This window comes from Loxodonta africana, chromosome 7 (assembly GCF_030014295.1).
Source record: "Loxodonta africana isolate mLoxAfr1 chromosome 7, mLoxAfr1.hap2, whole genome shotgun sequence".
Classification (NCBI taxonomy): Eukaryota; Metazoa; Chordata; class Mammalia; order Proboscidea; family Elephantidae; genus Loxodonta; species Loxodonta africana.
Window position 1 is genome coordinate 132,440,812 of NC_087348.1, and position 22,156 is coordinate 132,462,967.

Genomic DNA, 22,156 nt, shown 5'->3' on the forward strand with positions numbered 1-22,156 from the left:
CCATAGCTTCTCCTCCAGTCACTGCGAACGTTCCCCTCATTTACTGGAAGAAAAAAACACTCTTGCTCAATTCACAGGTCTAAGGGGGCATTCCATTTTTGGAAATCCAGAGGAGAGCCCCGAATTAGCCAGATTTTTTTATCCTCCACCCTCTCATTCAACTCTGCATTTGGTCATCTAACTAAGCCATCAGAGCGGTAGGTTGCTCAACCAGGTTTTTAAGAATAAAATTGATTTAAAAAAAAAAAAGACAAGACCAGACTTACTGGTCAGACAAAGACTGGAGAAACCTCAAGAATATGGCCCCTAGACACCATTTTAGCTCAGTAATAAAGTCACTCCTGGGCTTCATCCTTCAGCAAAAGATTAGACAGGCCCATAAAACAAAACGAGACTAAATGGGTACACCAGCCAAAGGGCAAGGACAAGAAGGTAGGAGGGGACAGGAAAGCTGGTAATGGGCAACCCAAGGTCGAGAAGCAGAGAGTATTGACATGTTGGGGGGTTGGCAACCAATGTCACAAAACAATATGTGCACTAATTATTTAATGAGAAGCTAGTTTGCTCTGTAAAACTTCATCTAAAATACAATTAAAAAGCAAGCAAACAAAAAAAAAAATAATAAAATTGATTTCAGGCTGATTTGATCAAAATCAAAACCCCAGGCTGATCTAGAGTGTTCTCCAGTGATTCTCCATAAAGTCAGATCCACCCTCCCCCCCCAAAAAAAATGTCTTCTCAGCAATGCCTTTCAGGCCATTTTCAAGTTCTTTTGGCAATAGCTATCCAGGGAATTTTTACAACCCCTGAAATAGTCAATCTACCTCATCTGCTCCATGGCAACAGACCAGTGGTGCCTCATATAATTAGCCAGCTTCTCATAAAACGTCATGGGTTTGGCCTGAGATTGTTCTTGGAGATATACTATGCAAATATCCAGTCGCTATCACCAGACAACAGGAATTTAGTTTGGAAAAGCAGCATGATTTTGCAGCCAGAGAAGGACTCAAGGTCTCACACTGGACCGCTGCCCCAGACCTCCTTAGGGAGGGTCCCAGTAGGACCTGGCTGAGATTCTCAACACGAGGGGCGTGATCTTGGTGTGACACCTTGTTCTCAGCCTGGCTCTTTTAGGTGTGTGATCTTGGGCAAGTCACTTAATTGATCTGAGCTTCTGTTTGCTCATCATCATAATAGTCACAATAATGCCAGCCTCAAAAAAAAAAAAAAAAAAAAACCATTGCCATCGAGTCAATTCCAACTCAGAGCAACCCAATAGGACAGAGTAGAGCCTCCCCATAGGGTTTCCAAGGAGCACCTGGAGGGTTAGAGCTGCCAACCTTTTGGTTGTCGGTCAAACGTTTAACTACTGTAGCACCAGGGCTACTGTAAATGTCAAAGGAAAGAAACGGGCACAGGAACACAGCTCCTGACATGAGGAAAGGGGAAGAGAGAAGTGGAGAATCTTGCCCATGATCAAACAGGTGACAAGCTGAGGGTTTCAACCCGGGCATGTCTGTGTTCTCTTCCTAGTGAGCTCTGGATAAAATGGATGAGAGACATATTCATACATTTGCACGTTATTATTGTTATAGCCTCCCATCTGGGACTGCAGTTCCCAACTGGGTAATGCATTTGAGCTCGTGCCCAGTTTCAGCCAAGCAGAAATTTTTGAGGGGGCAAAGTTTTCTCACCATCATACCAGCCTTCCTGACTAAGCTGGTGGGTGAATCACAGGATTTCTACAAGTACGAACTCAGCTAAAATGCCCCCTCATGGCTCAGGATCTCAAACTGGCACTCCTCTAAGTCTAAACAAGCAAGATACGGTAGCCCTCACTCCACTCTCCTGTGCTCATCACTGCCCACCGCCCCCTGCCTGTGCTCTGTTCTAGAGCACAGAACTCTCAGTGTTCCAGAAGCAGCTAGAATGGCTCTAAATCCCACTGAAAATGATAATTACATTTATGGAGCACCTACCAAGGTAGCCCGGAATCTCTCAGTGGTGCAGATTGTTAACATGCTTGGCTGCTAACCAAAAGATTGGCAGTTAGCGTCCACCCAGAGGCACCTTGAAGAAAGGCCTGCTGAATTGCTTCTGAAAAATCAGCCACTGAAAGCTCTACGGAGCACAGTTCTACTCTGACACACATGGGGTCATCATGACTCGGGGCTGACCTGATGGGCTACTGGAACTGGAAAAGCAAGGTAGGCCAGGCTCTTTATAATATTTAATATTCAAAACAAAACTGAGGATAGTTTTTTTTTTTTTTTTTACCATTTCCATTTTATAGCAAAGGAAACTGAGTCCTAGAGAGGTGAAGTGACCTGCCCAAGGTCACACAACTAAGAAAGGTAGGGTAGGATTCAAATCCAGGTCCTCTTGCACCAGAACCAATGCTGGTCCCAGGATGCCCCAGCTCCCATTGCTGCTGGAGAGCAGTGGCTGGGGAAGCACAGGCCAGACTCTCAGAAAATGCAAAACTCTCAGGACAGGCGGCAATGCAAATGCGCACACAGCCTGAAGTGGATCTACCCTGACAGAGGCGACCCAGGTGTCCACTTGGCCATGGAATGTGCCCAGCCCGATAAGAAGGCAAATACCTGGCAACTTGTGGGGCCAGGGTGCGTGTCTGGTTTCATTGTAGGGCTGTGGCAAGGCCGAAGCCAAATGTGGTCTCCACCTGCCAGGACTGGCTGGCACCAATGCCCAAAGTTTTGCAGGCATGACAAGCCTTGCGATCCGCCCCCAGGGGGCCTCCTCTTGCCCCAGGCAGCAGTCCTAATGTCACCCAAGGGGAGCACAGCTCCACAGCCTCCATTAAGCAGCAAAGCAAGGAACAAAGTTCCTTTTTTTTTTTTTTTTACCTCTGCCTTCAAGGCGAGCCCAAGTCCAACCTCCATTCTACAGGTTCAAATGCCAACTCCAGCCAATTTCAGCTGTACGACCTTGGGTGAGCTATTTCATGTTCCTGAGCTTCCATGCCTGTGTGAATAAAATGGTGGTAATAATGTCCATTTCCCAGGGTAATGGTGGGGTGGAGGGGCCGGTCCTGTGAAACCCAGAATATAGTGAGTGCTCAGTAAATGCCAGGTACCTCCTTGTTTCTCATTCCCCTTATCACCTGCCTCATTCCACTTAGCATCTTACTTGGCGACCCCGCTGTGTGCAATGTAGAACTGCTCCACAGGGTTTTCAAGGCTGTAAACTTTCAGAAGCAGATCTCCTGACCTGGCTTCTGAGGCAGCTCTTGATGTATTTGAACTGTCAGTCTTCCTGTTAGTAGTAAAGCACTTAACTATTACTTAGCATTTTATTAAGCACTGGCTTTGATCTAATGGAGCCCAGGTGGCACAGTGGTTAAAGCACTCAGCTGCTAACCAAAGTTGGCAGTTTGAACCAACCAGCTGCTCCATGGAAGAAAGATGTGGCAATCTGCTTCTGTAAAGATTTATAGCCTTGGAAAACCTGTAGGGCAATTCTACTCTATCCTATAGGTCACTGTGAGTTGGAATCGACTCGATAGCGATGAGTTTCGTTTCGTTTGGCTTTGATCTGTTTAGCTCATCATTTTCTTTTTGCATATAAGTCTTATTTCTCCCAGACAGGGCCCAATTAAGGCATGTGAGGGCCCTAAATACTGATAATCCATGGTGCCCCCTCCTCTGTTTACTCACACATTCGAATGGGATATGTGAATTGTATATATACATGTATATATACGTGTGTATCTTAGCTGTCCATGATGTAACTTCTTTTTAAATGTGACAATAATATTAGCGATGGAGTGCAAAAGTGACATATGCCGTTTTCGTAGAATGAAATGAACTGAATTATAACATTTTTAGTGGATGCACGGATACTAAGATTTTTACTATACACCACACTGTCTACAAAAAGAATATTCCACATATTCTACGACAAAGAAAATGAGTCAGTGAGCTTAGTTCTCAAAATGGGGCAGAGACCTGTTATCCACTAATATAATCCATCCTTGCCCATGGGAAGGGGCCATAGGAGATAGATGTCATTGAAGGTGTTGAAGTGGTAGGGGCCTCATAGTTTAAACAACCTTGTGTGTGGACATCCTTGTGACCCTGCGTGAAGTTTATTTCCACCGGTACACTCCCACGCACTGGAACAGGCATGAGTTTCATCGAGTGCCCTGCCAGTTCCCGTCTACTGCAGCATTTGCCTTTCCTTGCGTCTTGCTGGCTTGGCATCTATGGGTCTTTGCTTTGGACAACTGGTGGTCCTGCTTTGTTGAGGCCCTAAGCATGTGCTTACTTTGCTTATTGGGTGATCCATCCCTGCTCCCAGAGCTCCTTACAGCCAAGAATCAGGGCTGATCTTTCTCTTGGCTCCTCCCAGGACACTTAACAGAGTTTGGGACCACAATACGACCCATCAGTTGCTAGTGGGTTGGAGCTCCTAAATTTATTGATAATACTGCTAAAACATTCTTTGAGAACTTTTAAGTGCCAGGCACTGTACTGTTTGATTTATATAATTATGTATCTTACCCTGATAATGTGAAGCAGATTTTTATTTCCATTTTATAGGTAACCAAGTCTTAGCGGAGTGCCCGTGGTCACAAGGCCAGGAAGTGGGGAAAATCAGGATTTTAATCCACATCTCTCTGACTCTCAAGCTTGGGCTTTCAACCATCATCTTCATCCTGGGTCCATTCTCCTGTTGGACCAGAGTGTCCCAGAAAGAGACCCAACTGTCGGTCCAAGCTACAGCCACCAACACACTCCTGCTAAACACACATGCAACGAACAGTGAGTCATATTCCAAAGCAGAAAAAAATTATTCTCCTTCAAATTGTCTCCTTAAGTGTTTTCCTCTTCAACGCTGCAAGCTAAAAAAAAAAATCACAGGATGGAAGAGACCCATATGATCCTACAGGAAAAAGTAATCTTACTTTTTAGTATCAGCTTTACAACCGGCATTGTCGGAAGGCACGGGTTTTTGAGGGTTAATTCCACCTGTCTGTTACACCTCAAATTAAACCATTTGCATATTTGCTTGAGGGCTTTGAAATTCAGAAATGCATGTGCTATAACTTCAAAGCCAAAAGAGTCAATCAAAGCAAGCCAGGACTAGTTCCCAGGTGACATAACTGGAATTCACAGGAATCCACCCTATTGGATCCAGTGGTTCAGATACTGTCCCTGCCAGTAGACTGTCGCCTGTGTCCAGGTCTCGCAGCATCTAGACTCCCCTCTCAAGGCTGCTGGAAGGGCAGCCTGGCCTGATTTTTTTGCCAGTCGCTCTAAGCCTGGTTCCAAGGAATGGGGGCGATCCCAGGGTTGTTTGGACCCTCCCTGATGCTCCTAGACTCAAGGAAGCCAGACCAGGTGGTTAGAAAAGGTGGTCTTGGGAGCAACAAACGTCTTAGTCAGACAAAGAGTGATTCCGAGGAGAGAAGAAAGGGACTCCTGCCCTGTGCCAAGCCCTTCGATTTATGGTAGCACCTTTAGTTGAACCACGAGCTCAGAGATCAGTGTTATTATCCCCATTTTATAGATAAAGAAACTGAGGCTTACAGAGGTAAAATAACTTGCCGGGTGGCTGCTGCCTCCCAGAAAGACATCTGAGGCCAGGAGCAGCCACAGCACGAATGGGATCACCACTCGCACATACCCCAGCTGTGAGCTCAGTGGTTTATCTTGACTCTGAGGTCAGATGCATCGATAACTGGAACAGAAGGTCAGATGAGATGGGCTCAGGGTCCACTGTCTGACTGATCCCATGACCTCCCAACACTGCTTGGCATCTAGCACGGTGGGGCGCCACGGTGGGACAAAAGGCATGCTCGTAAAGGCCCCTGACGCCACTTACTCCCTGACTCCCTGCCAGCTGCAGGGTGTTGGACTTTACAGGTCAGCCCGGGCCCTCTTATCTCTCTCCACGCTCCGGGGTCTGTTTAGGGTTTGGCTCCAGTCTGGCCTAGAGACACACAGAGGAATGCAGGTGGCCAATTGGCCCCTTCACCTCTGCTAGTCATCCCCATTGCAAACACATGCAAGGCACTCATCCCACCCCTGGCCAAAGCTCATTCCTCAAGGATGCTGAGGGATCTAACAAAAATATTCATGCATTAAGCTGGCCACATGCCTCATTTTTAATAACAGAAAAGAGAAGAGCATTAACAAATATCAAGATCCTGCTCTTTGCCAGTCATGGTGCACATAACATGTCCCTTTTTATCCTCCCAAGAACTCAACAAGGTATAGGGACAGTAGCAGCAGCCCCATTTTACAAAGGTTGTTTACTAGAGTAGTTAGGGTCATAGGCACTGAAGAAAAGATTGTCTGGATTCAAATTTTGGCTCCTGTTCTTACTGCTATGTACCCCTCTATGCCTCAGTTTCTACACCCATAACATGGGAGAATGATGATACCTGCCTGCCTCGTGGGGTTGTTTGTGAGGAATAATGAGTTGATATATGTAAAGTTCTTAGAACACTGCCTGACAAGTGGTAAGAGCTCAGTAAGTGTCATTTTATAATTTCAACTTCCCCAAGGGTTGAAATCCAGGACTGTCTGACTCCCAGAGTGGATGAGGGAAAGGGATTGCTGAGGCACAGAGGAGGGCCCAAAGGTAAGAAAAGCAAAAGGCCCAAGCCCAGTGCTAGACTCCCCTGGGTCAGAACTAAGACCATATAGGCTTGTATTCAGCCCAAGACCAAAGGGCAGGGGGTGACAGGCCCTAGGCCTCAGGGCAGAGGTTTTGGGGACAAGTTAAGATGATCTGTTTCTCCTGCTTTACCCAAGACATCCCTGGTGTTATCACTGAAAGTCCTGCATCCCAGCAAACCCTTCAGTCCTGGGTAAACTGGGAGAGTTGGTCACCCTAGGAACAGTGTTCTCAACATTCCCATCTGACAGACAACTTGAGAGACAATAGGTCTCATGAGCTCTAAGGGTACCAAGATGTTGACCTGCTGCCCATCCTGGTAACTTCTGCCTTGAGTTTCATCAGGGTTAAGAAGCTAGAAGAGTGAATTAGTTCTTGGAAGTCCTTTGGCACAATGGGGTTAGAGTACAGAATGATAGAGAGGGGAAGATTATGGTTTTAAGAAGATAGCAGGGTTGAAGAGCCCTGAGTTTCAGTCCCAATCTGCCGAACAAACACAAGGTGGCTTGGAGAAGGGTCACTGTGGAGGTTTCCAAGAAGCAAGTCTGGAAGATGTGAGCCCCTTTGTTTGCTCTCAGGCCAAGGATTGCCAATGCTGGTCTCATTTGCCAAGTCCAAGAGAAAGTCACTCCTCAGGGTAGCTGGACCCACCCCTGGTGCTTGGGGTAACTTATCACTCTCATGGTTACATTCGCCTGGGTTGTCAGAAGGGTCTTTGTCCTCTGACTCCCAGACCAACCTCACTCCCACAACCAGAGCAGAACCTCATGGAGAACACCCTGCACAGATCAGTACCTGTTCCCCTCCTTCCTCCTTCACACTCAGGGAGGGACCTTCTCATGCTAAGAGCACATGGGCTATTTATAGAGTCTTAAATCAGTCCATTAGCCTTCCACACAAAACTTCCTGAAAAATGGAGAACTATATCACTTTTTTATATCACTTGCTTAAGACCATACTGCCAGTGGATGTGAACTCAGACTTGCCCCTAGAGACCAACTACTTCTACTCATTGCCAGGATTAAATGAGATAATAGCCTGTATAAAGTGTTTGTTAGCACAGTGTCTGGTACATTTTAAGAGCTCCACAAAACCAGACGCCGTTGAGTCAGTTCCATCTCACGGAGACTCCATGTGTGTCAGAATAGAACTGTGGGTTCTAAAATGGCTGATTTTTTGGAAGTAGACTGTCAGGCCTTTCTTCCAAGGCACCTCTAGGCAGACTCAAACCTCCAACCTTTCAATTAGCAGCCAAGTATGTCAACTATTTGTACTACCCAAGGACTCCATGTACTCCATAAACATTAGCGTTTCTTATAGACAGTATCATCCAACTTTTATAGACAAAAGACTGAGACTTTAAGAGGTACCACAATTTTTTCAAGGTCACTCACACCGATGAAGCACCAGAGCTAAGATTACTATGCCATGCTGATAGCAAGGAAATAAAACCTACTAAATGAGAGTATTACTACTTTACTGGCATTGCCTTAATGGTCTCAAAATCCTACAAATGTGCCACACAGAATGTTAAAGAAGATAGGGTGAAAGAAAGTAAGGATATTTCAAAGGTGAAAACCATCAAGAGCATTTCCTTCAAATGTGTAATTTTCATCAACAAGTAATGAATCCCCACGTTGTATGATCTCCTACCTCTCTCTGGCTGATCCATCAAGCTCAAGGTCATGACTGGAGGCTTATAGTTCTGCTGTGAAATTGGCTGGACATTCATGCCCTTTCATCCAGCCCTCTGTCTCCAGGAGGATGGTACCTGGGTCCTGCCCAGGTATAGGTTTGCTGTCCCTAAAGATTGCCCAGGAAAGACAGTCCCAAGCCTCTCCTGTGCTCATCTTCTTCCCACATAGCAGACAATAGCTGTTATCAAGTGTTTCCTACGTACACTGCCATATGCTATGAGCTTTTCATGTATCTCTCAATTAATCCTTATACCTCTGAGTTAGCGAGAATGCAGTCTCCATTCTGCAGATGTGAACACTGAGGCTCAGAGAGATTGTCACCTGCTCAACTAGAAGCTGTGAAGCCACATCTCCCATTGCCTGCTGCCTGCACTTGTGCCCTTCTGCAGGTTAAACCTATGTTCTCTTGTGCTGTCCTCCCTGGAGAGGGTGGGCTTCACCGCAGCATGTGAGTAACAATCATTAAAGAATTTTTATTTGTGCAGCCACTTTGGAGGGTTATTTGTCAATATCCAGAACTCTATAAGAAGTTTAAACACAGAAGAAAATATTCTTTGATGGTTACAGGGAGGGGAGGGATGGAGTGGGGTATTCACTTATTAGATAGTGGACAAGAACTATTTTAGGTGAAGGGAAAGACAACACAAAATACAACAGGGGTCAGCACAACTGGACTAAACCAAAAGCAGTTTCCCAAATACAACCAAATGCTTTAAAGACCAGAGTAGCAGGGATGGGGGTTTGGGGGCCATGGTTTCAGGGGACATCTAGGTCAACTGGCATAACAAAATGTATTAAGAAAATGTTCCACATCCCACTTTGGTGTGAGGAGTCTAGGGTCTTAAACGCTAGCAAGCGGCCATCTAAGATGCATCAATTGGTCTCAACACACCTGGACAAAGGAGAATGAAGAACACCAAAGACATATGGTAAAGATGAGCCCAAGAGACAGAAAGGGCCACATAAACCAGAGACTACATCAGCCTGAGACCAGAAGAACTAGATGGTGCCCGGCTACAACCGATGACCCTGACAGGGAACATAACAGAGAATCCCTGATGGAACAGTACAGTGGGATGCAGACCTCAAATTCTCGTAAAAAGACCAGACTTAATGGTCTGACTGAGACTAGAGGGACTCTGGAGATCCGAGACCCTTTGTTAGCCCAAGACTGGAACCATTCCCGAAGCCAACTCTTCAGACAGGGATTGGACTGGACTATAAATAAGACAGATAGATAATGATACTGGTGAGGAGTGAGCTTCTTGGCTCAAGTAGACACATGAGACTGTGGGCAACTCCTGTCTGGAGGTACGATGAGAAGGAAGAGGGGGGACAGGAGCTGGCTGAATGGACACACGGAATACAGGAGAGACAGGAGGAATGGGCTGTCTCATTAGGGAGAGAGCAGCTAGGAGCACATAACAAGGTGTGTATAACTTTTTGTATGAGACTGACTTGATTTGTAAACTTTCAGTTAAAGCACAATAAAAAAAAATCACATACTCAATCACAAAGCAATTCCACCTTCTCTGCCCTAAACCCCTAAAAAAAAGACTCGTTGCCATCGAGCAGATTCCAACTCACAGCAACCCTTCCTCTGCCCTAGGGGGTAAAAAACCTTACCAAAGTGCACGAGGAGCTAGGTTCCAGGGTCTTCACTGAAACACTGTGATGATCAAAAGCTGACAATGGTAAAACAACAATGACGGTATCTACCCATAATATGGATTTCTAGGCAGTGGGAATTGACTCGATGGCAATGGGTCTGGTTTTTTTGGTTTTAGGCAGTGGTAGAAAGGAATGAGTGAGTCCACTTATACTCACATGGAAAATGGCCAGGACATATTGTGAAGTGAAGAAGCACGTTTCAGAATGACAGATACAAGTATGATTGCATTTATGTATTAAAGAATAGCAAATGATGCTGTTTTCTATGCATCCGTACACATGTATGTAAAAATATAAGAAAAGGTCTGAAATTCTGAAATATATATATAACCCATTGACATATATATATATATAAACCAAACTGATAACAATAAAGACACACTGAACAGGGAAAAATGACAGAAAATAGGGGATGTAAGACAAAGGGGTTTAGCCTGTACCTGGAAATAGTAAGTGATCCATAACGACTGGCAGCCGTTATTGCTCTCGACACCCTGAGAAGAACTGTGACTTGTGCCGCAGAGCTAGCAGAGACCTGTAGGGGAGTACTTAATATTCCATCACAAGCCCTAGGATTTCCATCATGGGATTATGGAAAGATCGTGTCCCCCACACACATTCATACCAGCAGAGCGGGTAGGAGAGGAAATGGAAGAGCAAGCTATATACAAGTGGAAACAAATCCAAACCAGTAGCCACTGATTCAGCTCCAACCCATGGTGATCCCATGTCTGTCAGAGCAGAACTGCGCTCCATGGAGTTCAATGACTACTTTTTTGGAATTAGATCAGCAGGCCTTTCTTTTGAGGTTCCTCTAAGTGGACTTAAACCTCTGACCTTTCAGTTAGCAAACAAGTGGATGGAAAGCAAGGGTCACAGTACGTCTCTGTTAAGATGAGAAGATGTTTATGGAACAGGGCCCAGGAAGCCAGGACTCAGCCTTGAGCATCCAAGCTGCTCTCCCCAACATGGGCAAAGCCTGGGAACCCCTTATCTCTGAGGTCAGGAGATCACCCCCCGGGAGACCAGGTCCCTGGAAAGACTCATTTGGAAACAGCAACGAATTTAAAGAGAGCATTTCTTCCCCCCACACCCCCCCCCCCACCCCGTAAGGCCACAGCTCAGTTGACCCTGCTGTGCAGTGACTAAGCAGGGAAGGTGAACAGAGCAGGTGGGGACAGAAAGAGGGTGTTGGGAATTCTCTTACTTCCTGAAAGAGATATCAGTTGCCATCAAGTTGGTTCCGACTCATGGTGACCCCACGTGTGTCCGAGTAGAGCTGTTCCATAGGATTTTCAGTGGCTGATTTTTCAAAAGTAGATAACCAGCCCCTTCTTACAAGGTGCGTCTGAGTGGACTCGAACCTCCAACCTTTTGGTTAGCATCTGAATGTGTTAACCATTTGTACCACACAGGGACTCTCCAGGGCCCGCCAGACTGAACCATTTGTGTCGGGTTGATTCTGATTCATGGTGACCCCATGTATGCAGAGTAGACCGGTGCTCCATAGGTTTGCAACAGCTGATTTTTCAGAAGTACATTACCAGCCCCTTCTTACAAGGTGGCTTTGGATGGATTCAAACCTCCAACCTTTCAGTTAGTAGCCCAGTGATTAACCATTTGCATCATCTAGGGACTCCTCCAGCTGGGAGAACAGGGAACCTTTTCATGGACACTAAGGACCTCCCGGTCCAGTACAGAGCTCCAGCATTGCTGTTAAAGATGTCAGGGCCTGGGGTGCTGATAGCACAGCGTACGCCTCTGAACTCCATGACTGACTTTGGGGGAAAATAACTATGTAATCTTGCCTTTAAAGCCTGGGCCAGGGGACTAATACTTTCCTTGGCACTCAGCCAGGGTCTGCAAACACAGGCCCTGAAGTGTTGCCCTTACGGAGCCGAATCCCTGTGTCCTGATTAAACATTGGCAGCAGTTCTACCTGCTTTATCTTAATTCAGTGAGAACCGGGTCCCTGAGGAGCGTTGCAGCGGTGAACTTACCTCACGCACCGCATGTCGTAGACTTTCTCCAGAGTCATATCAGCAAAGAAACCACTCTAAAATACATCAAATCCAAAACCACACTCCTCTACGGGATGAGCTTTGTGAATTTTTGGAGCCTGAAATCAAAATTTCCTTCAGGCATTGGGTTTTGGGGGTGAAGAGCAGGAATGTCACCTGTGAAACTTAATAAATGACTCATTAACTTTCTACCAGCAGGTTAACCTGTACATGTGCCGGGGTGGGGGGGGAATGAATGGGGGCGGGGAGGGCTTCAGAGGCTCACCGGTACCTCAGGCTGCTGACCAAATCCAGGCTCTTCCACCCCAGGGGTCAGCGGGTCCTGAATGTGTGTAAGGGAGTCTAAGGGCCAGAGGCCTGAAGAAGACCAGCCTGACATGAAGTTAGGAAGCGGCAAAAGCTATCTTCAGCTCCCAGCTCTCCCTGTTCTCCGTGTTACACTAGGCCCTTCAGACTCTTGTTGTCACAGGACCCTTGCTATCTCAGTGTGTTTCCCCTGGGAACATCCTAGGTCCCAGCTAATGACCCCTGTGCTTCTCACCCTGCTAAAGGGACAGGATTGGACTATGATTAGCTCCCTGGAGAAAAGCACAGCCCCTCCCACATCCTGGGTCTCCTTGTAACAGAGGCCAAGCAGGTCTTCCCCACCAGTAGGGCTTCTAATAGCAGGGATCAGTACAGACTGGGGCGGGGGCGGGGTAGGGAGACTGGTATTCAGAAGGGTGGTGAGCTTTGGCCCTTTTAATGGCCTCAGGTGGGGGCCCTGCTCTGCAGGCATGAGCCAGAGGGTTCTGCTCCCCCAGACGGAGAAGAGAATCTAATCAGAGGGATCGGTGCATAGCACTGAGTTTTCTGTTTGGAAAATGTCCCAAGCCTCTTCTCGTAGGATCTCTGATCCAGTGTCAACACTTTCTGTCTTCTATTCCTTGACAGACATCAGATCACCTGAGGGGGTGGTGGGTCCCCATATGGGTGGGACCCCTGGCCTCCTCATGATGGAGTTCTAGAGCTCAGTGAGAGGGGGCCACATCCCCCTGTAGAACACAGGCCCTGCTCCAAGACTCAGCAGACAATCCTCTGTTCAGTGGAGAAAGTTCTGTTTTGCCACAGGGCAGTTTTCTTCCTCCTCCTTATCATAGTCACCAATCATTCAAAACATCAAACCTTGGACTAAGTGTTTTGCATATATTATCTCTTCTAATCTTTATGGCAAACTTCGAGGACCCATTTTATAGATGGAGAAACTGGGACTTAGGGGCGCCAAGAAACTTGCCATTGGTCACATGGCTACTAAGTGGTAGAACTAGAATTTGAAACTGAATCTGTTTGACCTCCCAGATCACTCGCTTAGCCAGTTACAGACTCCAGAGCCAGACTGCTGAGGTTAGTGTAAGGATGAAATGAGTTGTATTTGTTAAGGACTTAGAACAGTACCTAGCACACAGTAAGCACTATACAGAATTGATTAACTATAAAGAGACTTGCAGGACAACAGCAGAAGATGACTTTGAACATTTATGTGGCTAGAATGAGGCGTGCAAATGAAGGAATGGAACAGGGCTAAACTTAAGGATTCTTTTGTCCTTTCTTTGACTCTTTTAAATTTCTGACCTTATTCCTAACTCTATCTGATGAGGTGCTGAGAGTCAACTCCAGCATAATTCAAACCCTAGACATAGAAGACTGAGGTTCTGTCTGTCGTTTTGTTGTCCCTGGGGAGTACGGGATGTTGATTGCCTTCAAGGATTCCCAAGAATCACCCAAGACCAGGCCCCTACACCTGGGTTAGTACAGCAAGATTTTCTTTGCTTTGGGATTGCGGGCACTGTATGGTCCCTGACATAAGTCTGCATTATGCAAATTACTTCTGCCAGGATTCTCTCGAAATTACCAAGCCACAGGGGAATTGCCTAACAATGTAACCCTTTCCATCCACCTATAGAGCAAAAGTAGACACTGTTGGTCAACGCAAAGAGGTTTCCCAGGATATGACAATTTAATGAGCTGAGGCTGATGGCTCAGGGCTGCTGTGACAGGCATACAACTCACCCAGTGCATTTGTCCTCATCTCTGGGGGATTGAAGTTCCATCCCATACCTCTCGAAGGGTAGTGACTTTCCTCCAGGGAATCCCAAGGACACACTAAAGTTGAGAGGATTTCTGCAATGGACTTAGGAGCTCAGTCATTTACTCTGACTGGCAAACTGTGGGGGCTTCCAGAGAAGGTGACATTTGAACTAGGCATTGAAGGTGAGTCAACAAGGAGAGACAGGGCATGTCTAAGACATAGAAGCAGGAAGGTCCACTGCTTATTTTAAAAAGGGCAAATGGATTAAAAAAAAAAATTGCTGTCGAGCTGAACCCAACTCATGGCAACCCCAAGTATGTCAGACGAGGACTGTACTCCATAAGGTTTTCAATGGCTGATTTTTCAGATCACCAGGCCTTTCTTTCAAAGTGCATCTGGGTGGATTTGGCTACCTTTGGCTAGTAGACGAGCGTATTAACCATTTGCACCACTCAGGGACTCCGGCAAATGGTTGAAGGGCAGATCATAGGGCTGGACTGGGTGGAAATGAGGGCAAACTGCATTGTTGTGTTAGAAAAATCACCATAACAAAGCTAAGAATACGTATGAAATCACAAGTTCACGTCTGCAAGTCATAAAACTCACCACTGGAACACAAAATAACAAATAAACATGCACACACACAAAAATCTATTGTTCACATTCCCTAGACAGGTCCCCTTCTGGTGGTCATTGGAAGTTTAAAAAGCAAGAGGTGAGATGGGCATGAATAAAACTCGTAATTGGTATTTGCCTAGTTGGGCTCCAAGGTTCAGCTGGGGCAGCAAAGACTCAGGAAGACCAACAACCTGGCCACTCAGAGCTTAGACTGCCAGGTGAGTTGCAAGAAAGGGCTCCTTCAGGCAAAGTCAGTTTCCCCATCTAAGTGGGAGCTAGAGACATCAACTTCTCTTGTGGCTTTCATAAGAGGGAGTCATGGAATCTCAGAGCAGAGGGCCAACAAGAGATCGTTTTATCCATCCCTCTGTCTCTTGGCAGAACTGTACCACATACAACATAATGAAGAGAGAGAGCTGATGCTCACTAACGTGTGTTATGACAATGATGTTCACAGCCCTGCCTCTCCTCTGATACTCAGAGATCTCGATGATTCCATTCACCCCAATAACCCTGACAATGTCTTGCCACCTGTAACCAAAAGCTTGTTTTTTAGAGCCAACCCTGAGTTCTGGAGTGGTACTGTGAGCCTCCATGCCTTCAGATGACAGAAAGTGAACCACTTTCTCCACATATGCTACCTACATTTGCCCCCACCTATCATTCGACAAGAAACCCTCGTGGTGTAGTGGTTAAGAGCTAGGGCTGCTAACCAAAAGGTCAGCAGTTCGAGTCCACCAGGTGCTCCTTGGAAACCATATGAGGCAGTTCTATTCTGTCCTATAGGGTCACTATGAGTCGGAATCGACTCGAAGGCAAAGGGTTTGGTTTTAGGTCTTTTTTATCATTTGACATGGAGCCCTGGTGGTAAAGTGGTTAAGAGCTATGGCTGCTAACCAAAACATCAGCAGTTGGAATGCAAAATTGATTTAGCTTTCAAAAATCTGTCAGTGTAATTCACCATACTAAAAGATGAAGGAGAAAACCCACACACTCATCTCAATGAATCAAAATAAAGCATATGACAAAAACCAACACCACTTATGATTGGGGGGGGGGATGGGGAAGAAAACTCAGCAAACTGAAAGCAAAAGGTATTTTCTCAAACTGACAGGAGACATCTATGAAAAAAAAAACACCTAACATCATATATAATGGTGAAATGTTGAATGCTTTCTTTCTAGAATTGGAAACATGGCAAGGATGTTGCTTCTCACCACTTCTCTTCAACATTATACTGGAGGTCCTCGCCAGTGCGAAAATGAATAAATGAATGGCAAATAGGTAGGAAAAACCTTTAGAAGGAAAGCCTTTTCTGTTCACAGATGACATGATTGCCTACATATAAAATTCTAAGAAATCTAAAAAAAAAAAAAAAATACTAAAGCTAAAGAATTAATGAGTGAATTTAGCAAGATTGCAGGATATGAAGTCAATACACAAAAATTAGTTGTATTTTTATATACTAGAAGCAAATAATTAGAAAATGAAATTTTAAAAAATCCTTTATAATAAAATCAAAAACAGAAAATAGGAATAAATTAAACAAACATACAGGATTTGTACACTGAAAACTGCAAAACCCTGCTGAGAAACATTTTTAAAGACCTAAATAAATGGAGAGAGATATTATGTGCATAAAGTAGAAAATGCAATGTTTTAAGATGCCAGTTCTCTCCAAATTGATCTATAGATTTATTGAATCCCAATCATAATTTCACCAAAATTTTTTGTAGGAATTGATTAGCTGAATCTAAAATCTACACAGAAATTGTAGGGATCTAAAATATTAAAGACAATATTGACAAAAGAACAAAGTTGGAGGACTTAAAGTACCTGATTTCAAGACTTACTGTAAAGCCACAATAAGTAAGAAAGTAGAGTAAGTACTAGCATAAAAAAAAGGATAGACAAATATATCAATAGATCAGAATATGGTCTAAAAATAGAATCATAATTAGTAAGTCATTTAATTTTCCACTAAAGCATCAGAGCAATTTAATGTGGAAAGGAAAGGTTTTTCAATAAATGGTGTTGGAAAAACTGAATATCCTTTAAAAAATGAACCCTGCCTCCTACCTCATACTATAAAAAAAAAAAAAATTTAAAAGATCATAGATTTAAATGTAAAAGATAAAACTGCTATGCTTCTAGAAGAAAATAGACTATCTTCACAACTTGGGAGTCAGGCAGATTTCTTAAACAGAAATACCTACAAATACTGATAATAGAAAAAAATGATAAATTGTACTGCACTAAATTTATCCTTATCAAAAGACACCATTCAAATAAATGAATAAGCAAGCTACAACGTGACTGAAAATATTCACAAAACATATATTTAACAAAGGATTTCTATTGAAAATATATAAAGAACTCTTATATACATACTTAATAAGAAGACAAACTACCCTATTCAAAAATGGGTGCAAGATTTGAACAGGCATTTCACAAAAGAAGATAAATGAACAGCAAATAAATACATGAAAAAGTGTCTAACACCATTAGTCATCGAAGAAATGCAAATCAAAACCAAAATGAGATACACCAAAGTTGATGAGGATGTGGCATAATCAGAACTCTCATATATTGTTGATGGGAGTGTAAAATGATACTGCTACTTTGGAAAACGATCTGGCAGTTTTATTATAAAACTAAACACCTACCTATTATATGACCCAGTAATTCCATTCTTACATATTTAACCAAAAGAAATAAAAACATGTCTACACACACATATACCAAGTATATAAGAATATTTATAGTAGCTGTATTCATAATAGCCAAAAAAGTAGAAACAGCCCAAGTGTCCATGCTACTACAACTCCTTGTCTCAAATGAAAAACACCACAATCTTCCTCTACTAAGATCATCGCTCCTCCTAAACCTAGGACTGGGTTAGAATGCATGGTAGCAGGGTTCTCCTGACTAGAGCCAGCTTCCTTACAGAAGGCAATCTCATTGTCTTAGTGAGAACTAAAAACCAGCAAAGATCTCTACATTACAAGATCTAAAGTGGGGTAACTGTGCCTGAGAGGCCACATGAGACAATCCACTGGGATGCAGAAAGAAGCGATTAGAAATCTAATTTATCGAACATATACAGAACTTAATATTTTCTACTGTCAGTTTGTCGTACTGTGGGGGGCTTGTGTGTTGCTGTAATGCTAGAAGCTATGCCACTGGTATTCAGACACCAGCAGGGTCACCCACGGAGGACAGGTTTCAGCTGAGCTTTCAGACTAAGACAGACTAGGAAAAAGGACCCGGCAGTTTACTTCTGAACAGCATTAGCCAGTGAAAACCTTATGAATAGCAGCGAAACATTGTCTGAAACAGTGCTGGAAGATGAGCCCCCCAGGTTAGAAGGCACTCAAAAGATGACTGGGGAAAAGCTGCCTCCTTGCAGTAGAGTCGACCTTAATGACGTGGATGGAGTAAAGCTTTTGGGACCTTCATTTGCTGATGTGGCGCAACTCAAAATAACAAGAAACAGAAGCAAACATTCATTAATAACCGGAATGTGGAATGTACGAAGTATGAATCTAAGAAAATTGGAAATCGTGAAAAATGAAATGGAACACATAAACATGGATATCCCAGGAATTAGTGAGCTGAAATGGACTGGCACTGGCCATTTTGAATTGGAAAATCATATAGTCTACTATGTTGGGAATGACAACTTGAAGAGGAATGGTGTTGCATTCATTGTCAAAAAGAACGCTTCAAGATCTATCCTGAAGTACAACTCTGTCAGTGATAGGATAATATCCATATGCCTACAAGGAAGAAGAGTTAATACCACTATTATTCAAATTTACACACCAGCCACTAGGGCCAAAGGTGAAGAAATAGAAGACTTATTATCAGCTGCTGAAGTCTGCAATTGATCGAACATACAATCAAGATGTGTTGATAATTACTGGCGATTGGAATGCAAAAGTTGGAAACAAAGAAGAAGGATCAGTAGTTGGAAAATATAGTCTTGGTGATAGAAACAATGTCAGAGATCAAATGATAAAATTTTGCAAGACCAAAGACTTCTTCATCGGAAATACTTTCTTTCACCAACATACACTGTGACTATACACATGGACCTAGCCAGATGGAACACACAGAAATCAAATTGACTACATTTTTGGAAAGAGATGGTGGAAAAGCTCAACATCATCAGTCAGAACAAGGCCAGGGGCTGACTGTAGAACAGACCATCAATTGCTTATATGCAAGTTCAAGCTGAAACTGAACAAAATCAGAGCAAGTCCACGAGAGCCAAAATATGACCTTGAGTATATCCCACCTGAATTTAGAGACCATCTGGAGAATAGATTTGACGTATTGAACACTAGTGACCGAAGACCAGACGAGTTGTGGAATGACATCAAGGACATCATACACGAAGAAAGCAAGAGGTCATTGAAAAGACAGGAAAGAAAGAAAAGACCAAGACAGATGTCAGAGGAGACTCTGAAACTTGCTCTCAAACATCGAGAAGCTAAAGCAAAAGGAAGAATTGATGAAGTAAAAGTACTGAACAGAAGATTTCAAAGGGCGTCTCGAGAAGACAAAGTAAAGTATTATAATTGCATGTGCAAAGAGCTGGAGATGGAAAACCAAAAGGGAAGAACATGCTCAGCGTTTCTCAAGCTGAAAGAACTGAAGAAAAAATTCAAGCCTCGAGTTGCAATACTGAAGGATTCCATGGGGAAAATATTAAACGACGCAGGAAGCATCAAAAGAAGATGGAAGAAAGACACAGAGTCATTATACAAAAAAGAATTAGTCAATATTCAATCATTTCAAGAAGTAGCCTATGGTGAGGAACGGATGGTACTGAAGGAAGAAGTCCAAGCTGCTCTGAAGGTATTGGCGAAAAACAAGGCTCCAGGAATCAATGGAATATCAACTGAGATGCTTCTACAAACAGATGCAGCACTGGAGGTGCTCACTCATCTATGCCAAGAAATATGGAAGACAGCTTCCTGGCCAACTGACTGGAAGAGATCCATATTTATGTTTATTACCAAGACAGGTGATCCAACCAAATGTGGAAATTATAGAACAATATCATTAATTTCACACGCAAGCAAAATTTTGCTGAAGATCATACAAAAAAGGCTGCAGCAGTATATCAACAGGGAACTGCCAGAAATTCAGGCCGGTTTCAGAAGAGGATGTGGAACCAGAGATATCGTTGCTGATGTCAGATGGATCCTGGCTGAAAGCAGAGAATACCAGAAGGATGTTTACCTGTGTTTTATGGAGTATGCAAAGGCATTTGACTATGTGGATCATAACAAATTATGGATAACATTGTGAAGAATGGGAATTCCAGAACACTTAATTGTGCTCATGAGGAGCCTTTACACAAATCAAGAGGCAGTTGTTGGGACAGAACAAGAGGATACTGATTGGTTTAAAGTCAGGAAAGGTGTGCATCAGGGTTGTATTCTTTCACCATACCTATTCAATCTGTATGCTGAGCAAATAATATGAGAAAAAGCTGGACTATATGAAGAAGAACAGGGCGTCAGGATTGGAGGAAGACTCATTAACAACCTGCGTTATGCAGATGACACAACCTTGCTTGCTGAAAGTGAAGAGGACTTGAAGCACTTACTAATGAAGATTAAAGACCACAGCGTTCAGTATGGATTACACCTCAACATAAAGAAAACAAAAATCCTCACAACTGGACCAACGAGCAACATCATGATAAACGGAGAAAAGACTGAAGTTGTCGAGGATTTCATTTTACTTGGATTCACAATCAACAGCCATGGAAGCAGCAGTCAAAAAATCAAGACACATTGCATTGGGTAAATCTGCTGCAAAGGACCTCTTCAAAGTGTTGAAGAGCAAAGATGTCACCTTGAAGACTAAGGTGCGCCTGACCCAAGCCATGGTATTTTCAATCGCATCATATGCATGTGAAAACTGGACAAGACCAAGGAGAATTGACACCTTTCGGAATTGTGGCGTTGGCAAAGAATATTGAATATACCATGGACTGCCAAAAGAACGAACAAATCTGTCTTAGAAGAAGAACAACCAGAATGCTCCTTAGAAGCAAGGATGGCGAGACTGCGTCTTACATACTTTGGACATGTTGTCAGGAGGGATCAGTCCCCCGGAGAAGGACATCATGCTTGGCAGAGTACAGGGTCAGCCGAAAAGAGGAAGACCCTCAACGAGGTGGATTGACACAGTGGCTGCAAGCATAACAACGATTGTAAGGATGGCTCAGGACTGGGCAGTGTTTCATTCTGTTGTGCATAGGGTCGCTATGAGTCAGAACCGACTCAACGGCACCTAACAACAACAGCAACTATTTAATAGGAGCCCTGGTGGTGCAGTGGTTTAGAGCTTGGCTGCTTACCAAAATGTCAGCAGTTCAAATCCACCACCTGCTCCTTGGAAACCCTATGGGGCAGTTCTACTCTGTCCTATTGGGTCACACTATGAGTTGGAATCAACTCGCTGGCAATGCTTGACTATTTAATATGTGAACTGGGGTGACCAAACATCCCAGTTTGCCTGGGACTGAGGGATTTCCCAGAACACATGACTTTCAGTGCTGAAACCAGGAAAGTCCCAGGCAAACAAAGAGGAGTTAGTCACCCTAATGGGGACTAATGCTAGCGCCCCCACTGGGTCATGTGTGACCATGATTCTTAGAACGTCACCAAGGACAAAAGGGAGTTATGCATGGGTTAGGGGCAGGGAGTGATGGAGGTGTCCCCACTCAGTTCATTCACTTCTATCATATTACAACATATTGAGGTTTATTGTCAAGGATGATATCAGAGTGATTAATATTATAGAAGCAACATGTTTAAATCATACAATCTTTATAACGACAGGAGACTCTTTTGTACCACAAAGAAAATCACTGATTATCTCATGGCAAAGTAGCCCCAAAGAACTGTTCAACTTAAAAATGAATTCTATATTATTTTAAAGTACAAATATACCAAATTTGCTGATTTTTTTTGGTTGATGAGTTAACTGTCCAAGATATGCTATCTACAGATATATGATTAAAGAATAAACACAATTCACATTTAATCTGGTCCATCAAGGTAAAGGAAATATTTTAACGATGCTTTCAGAAATGCGTGCCGTGGGGAGAACATTTTGAAAGTAGATGTTTAGGAATGTTTTCATCATTATGTTTTATTGTTGCTAACAATGTTGTAGGTACGTGTCACCTATGAAAACTCTCATATCAACACGCTCTTAAAAAATGTGGAGGCAGACCATATTCCTGATACCAAAACAAGGTAAAGACACCACAAGAAAAGAAAATTATAGACCTATATCCCTCATGAATGTAGATGCAAAAATCCTCAACAAAATTCCAGCCAATAGAATTCAACAACATTGGAATCGACTCGATGGCAGTGGGTGGTGGGTATCAAAAAATTAATTCACTG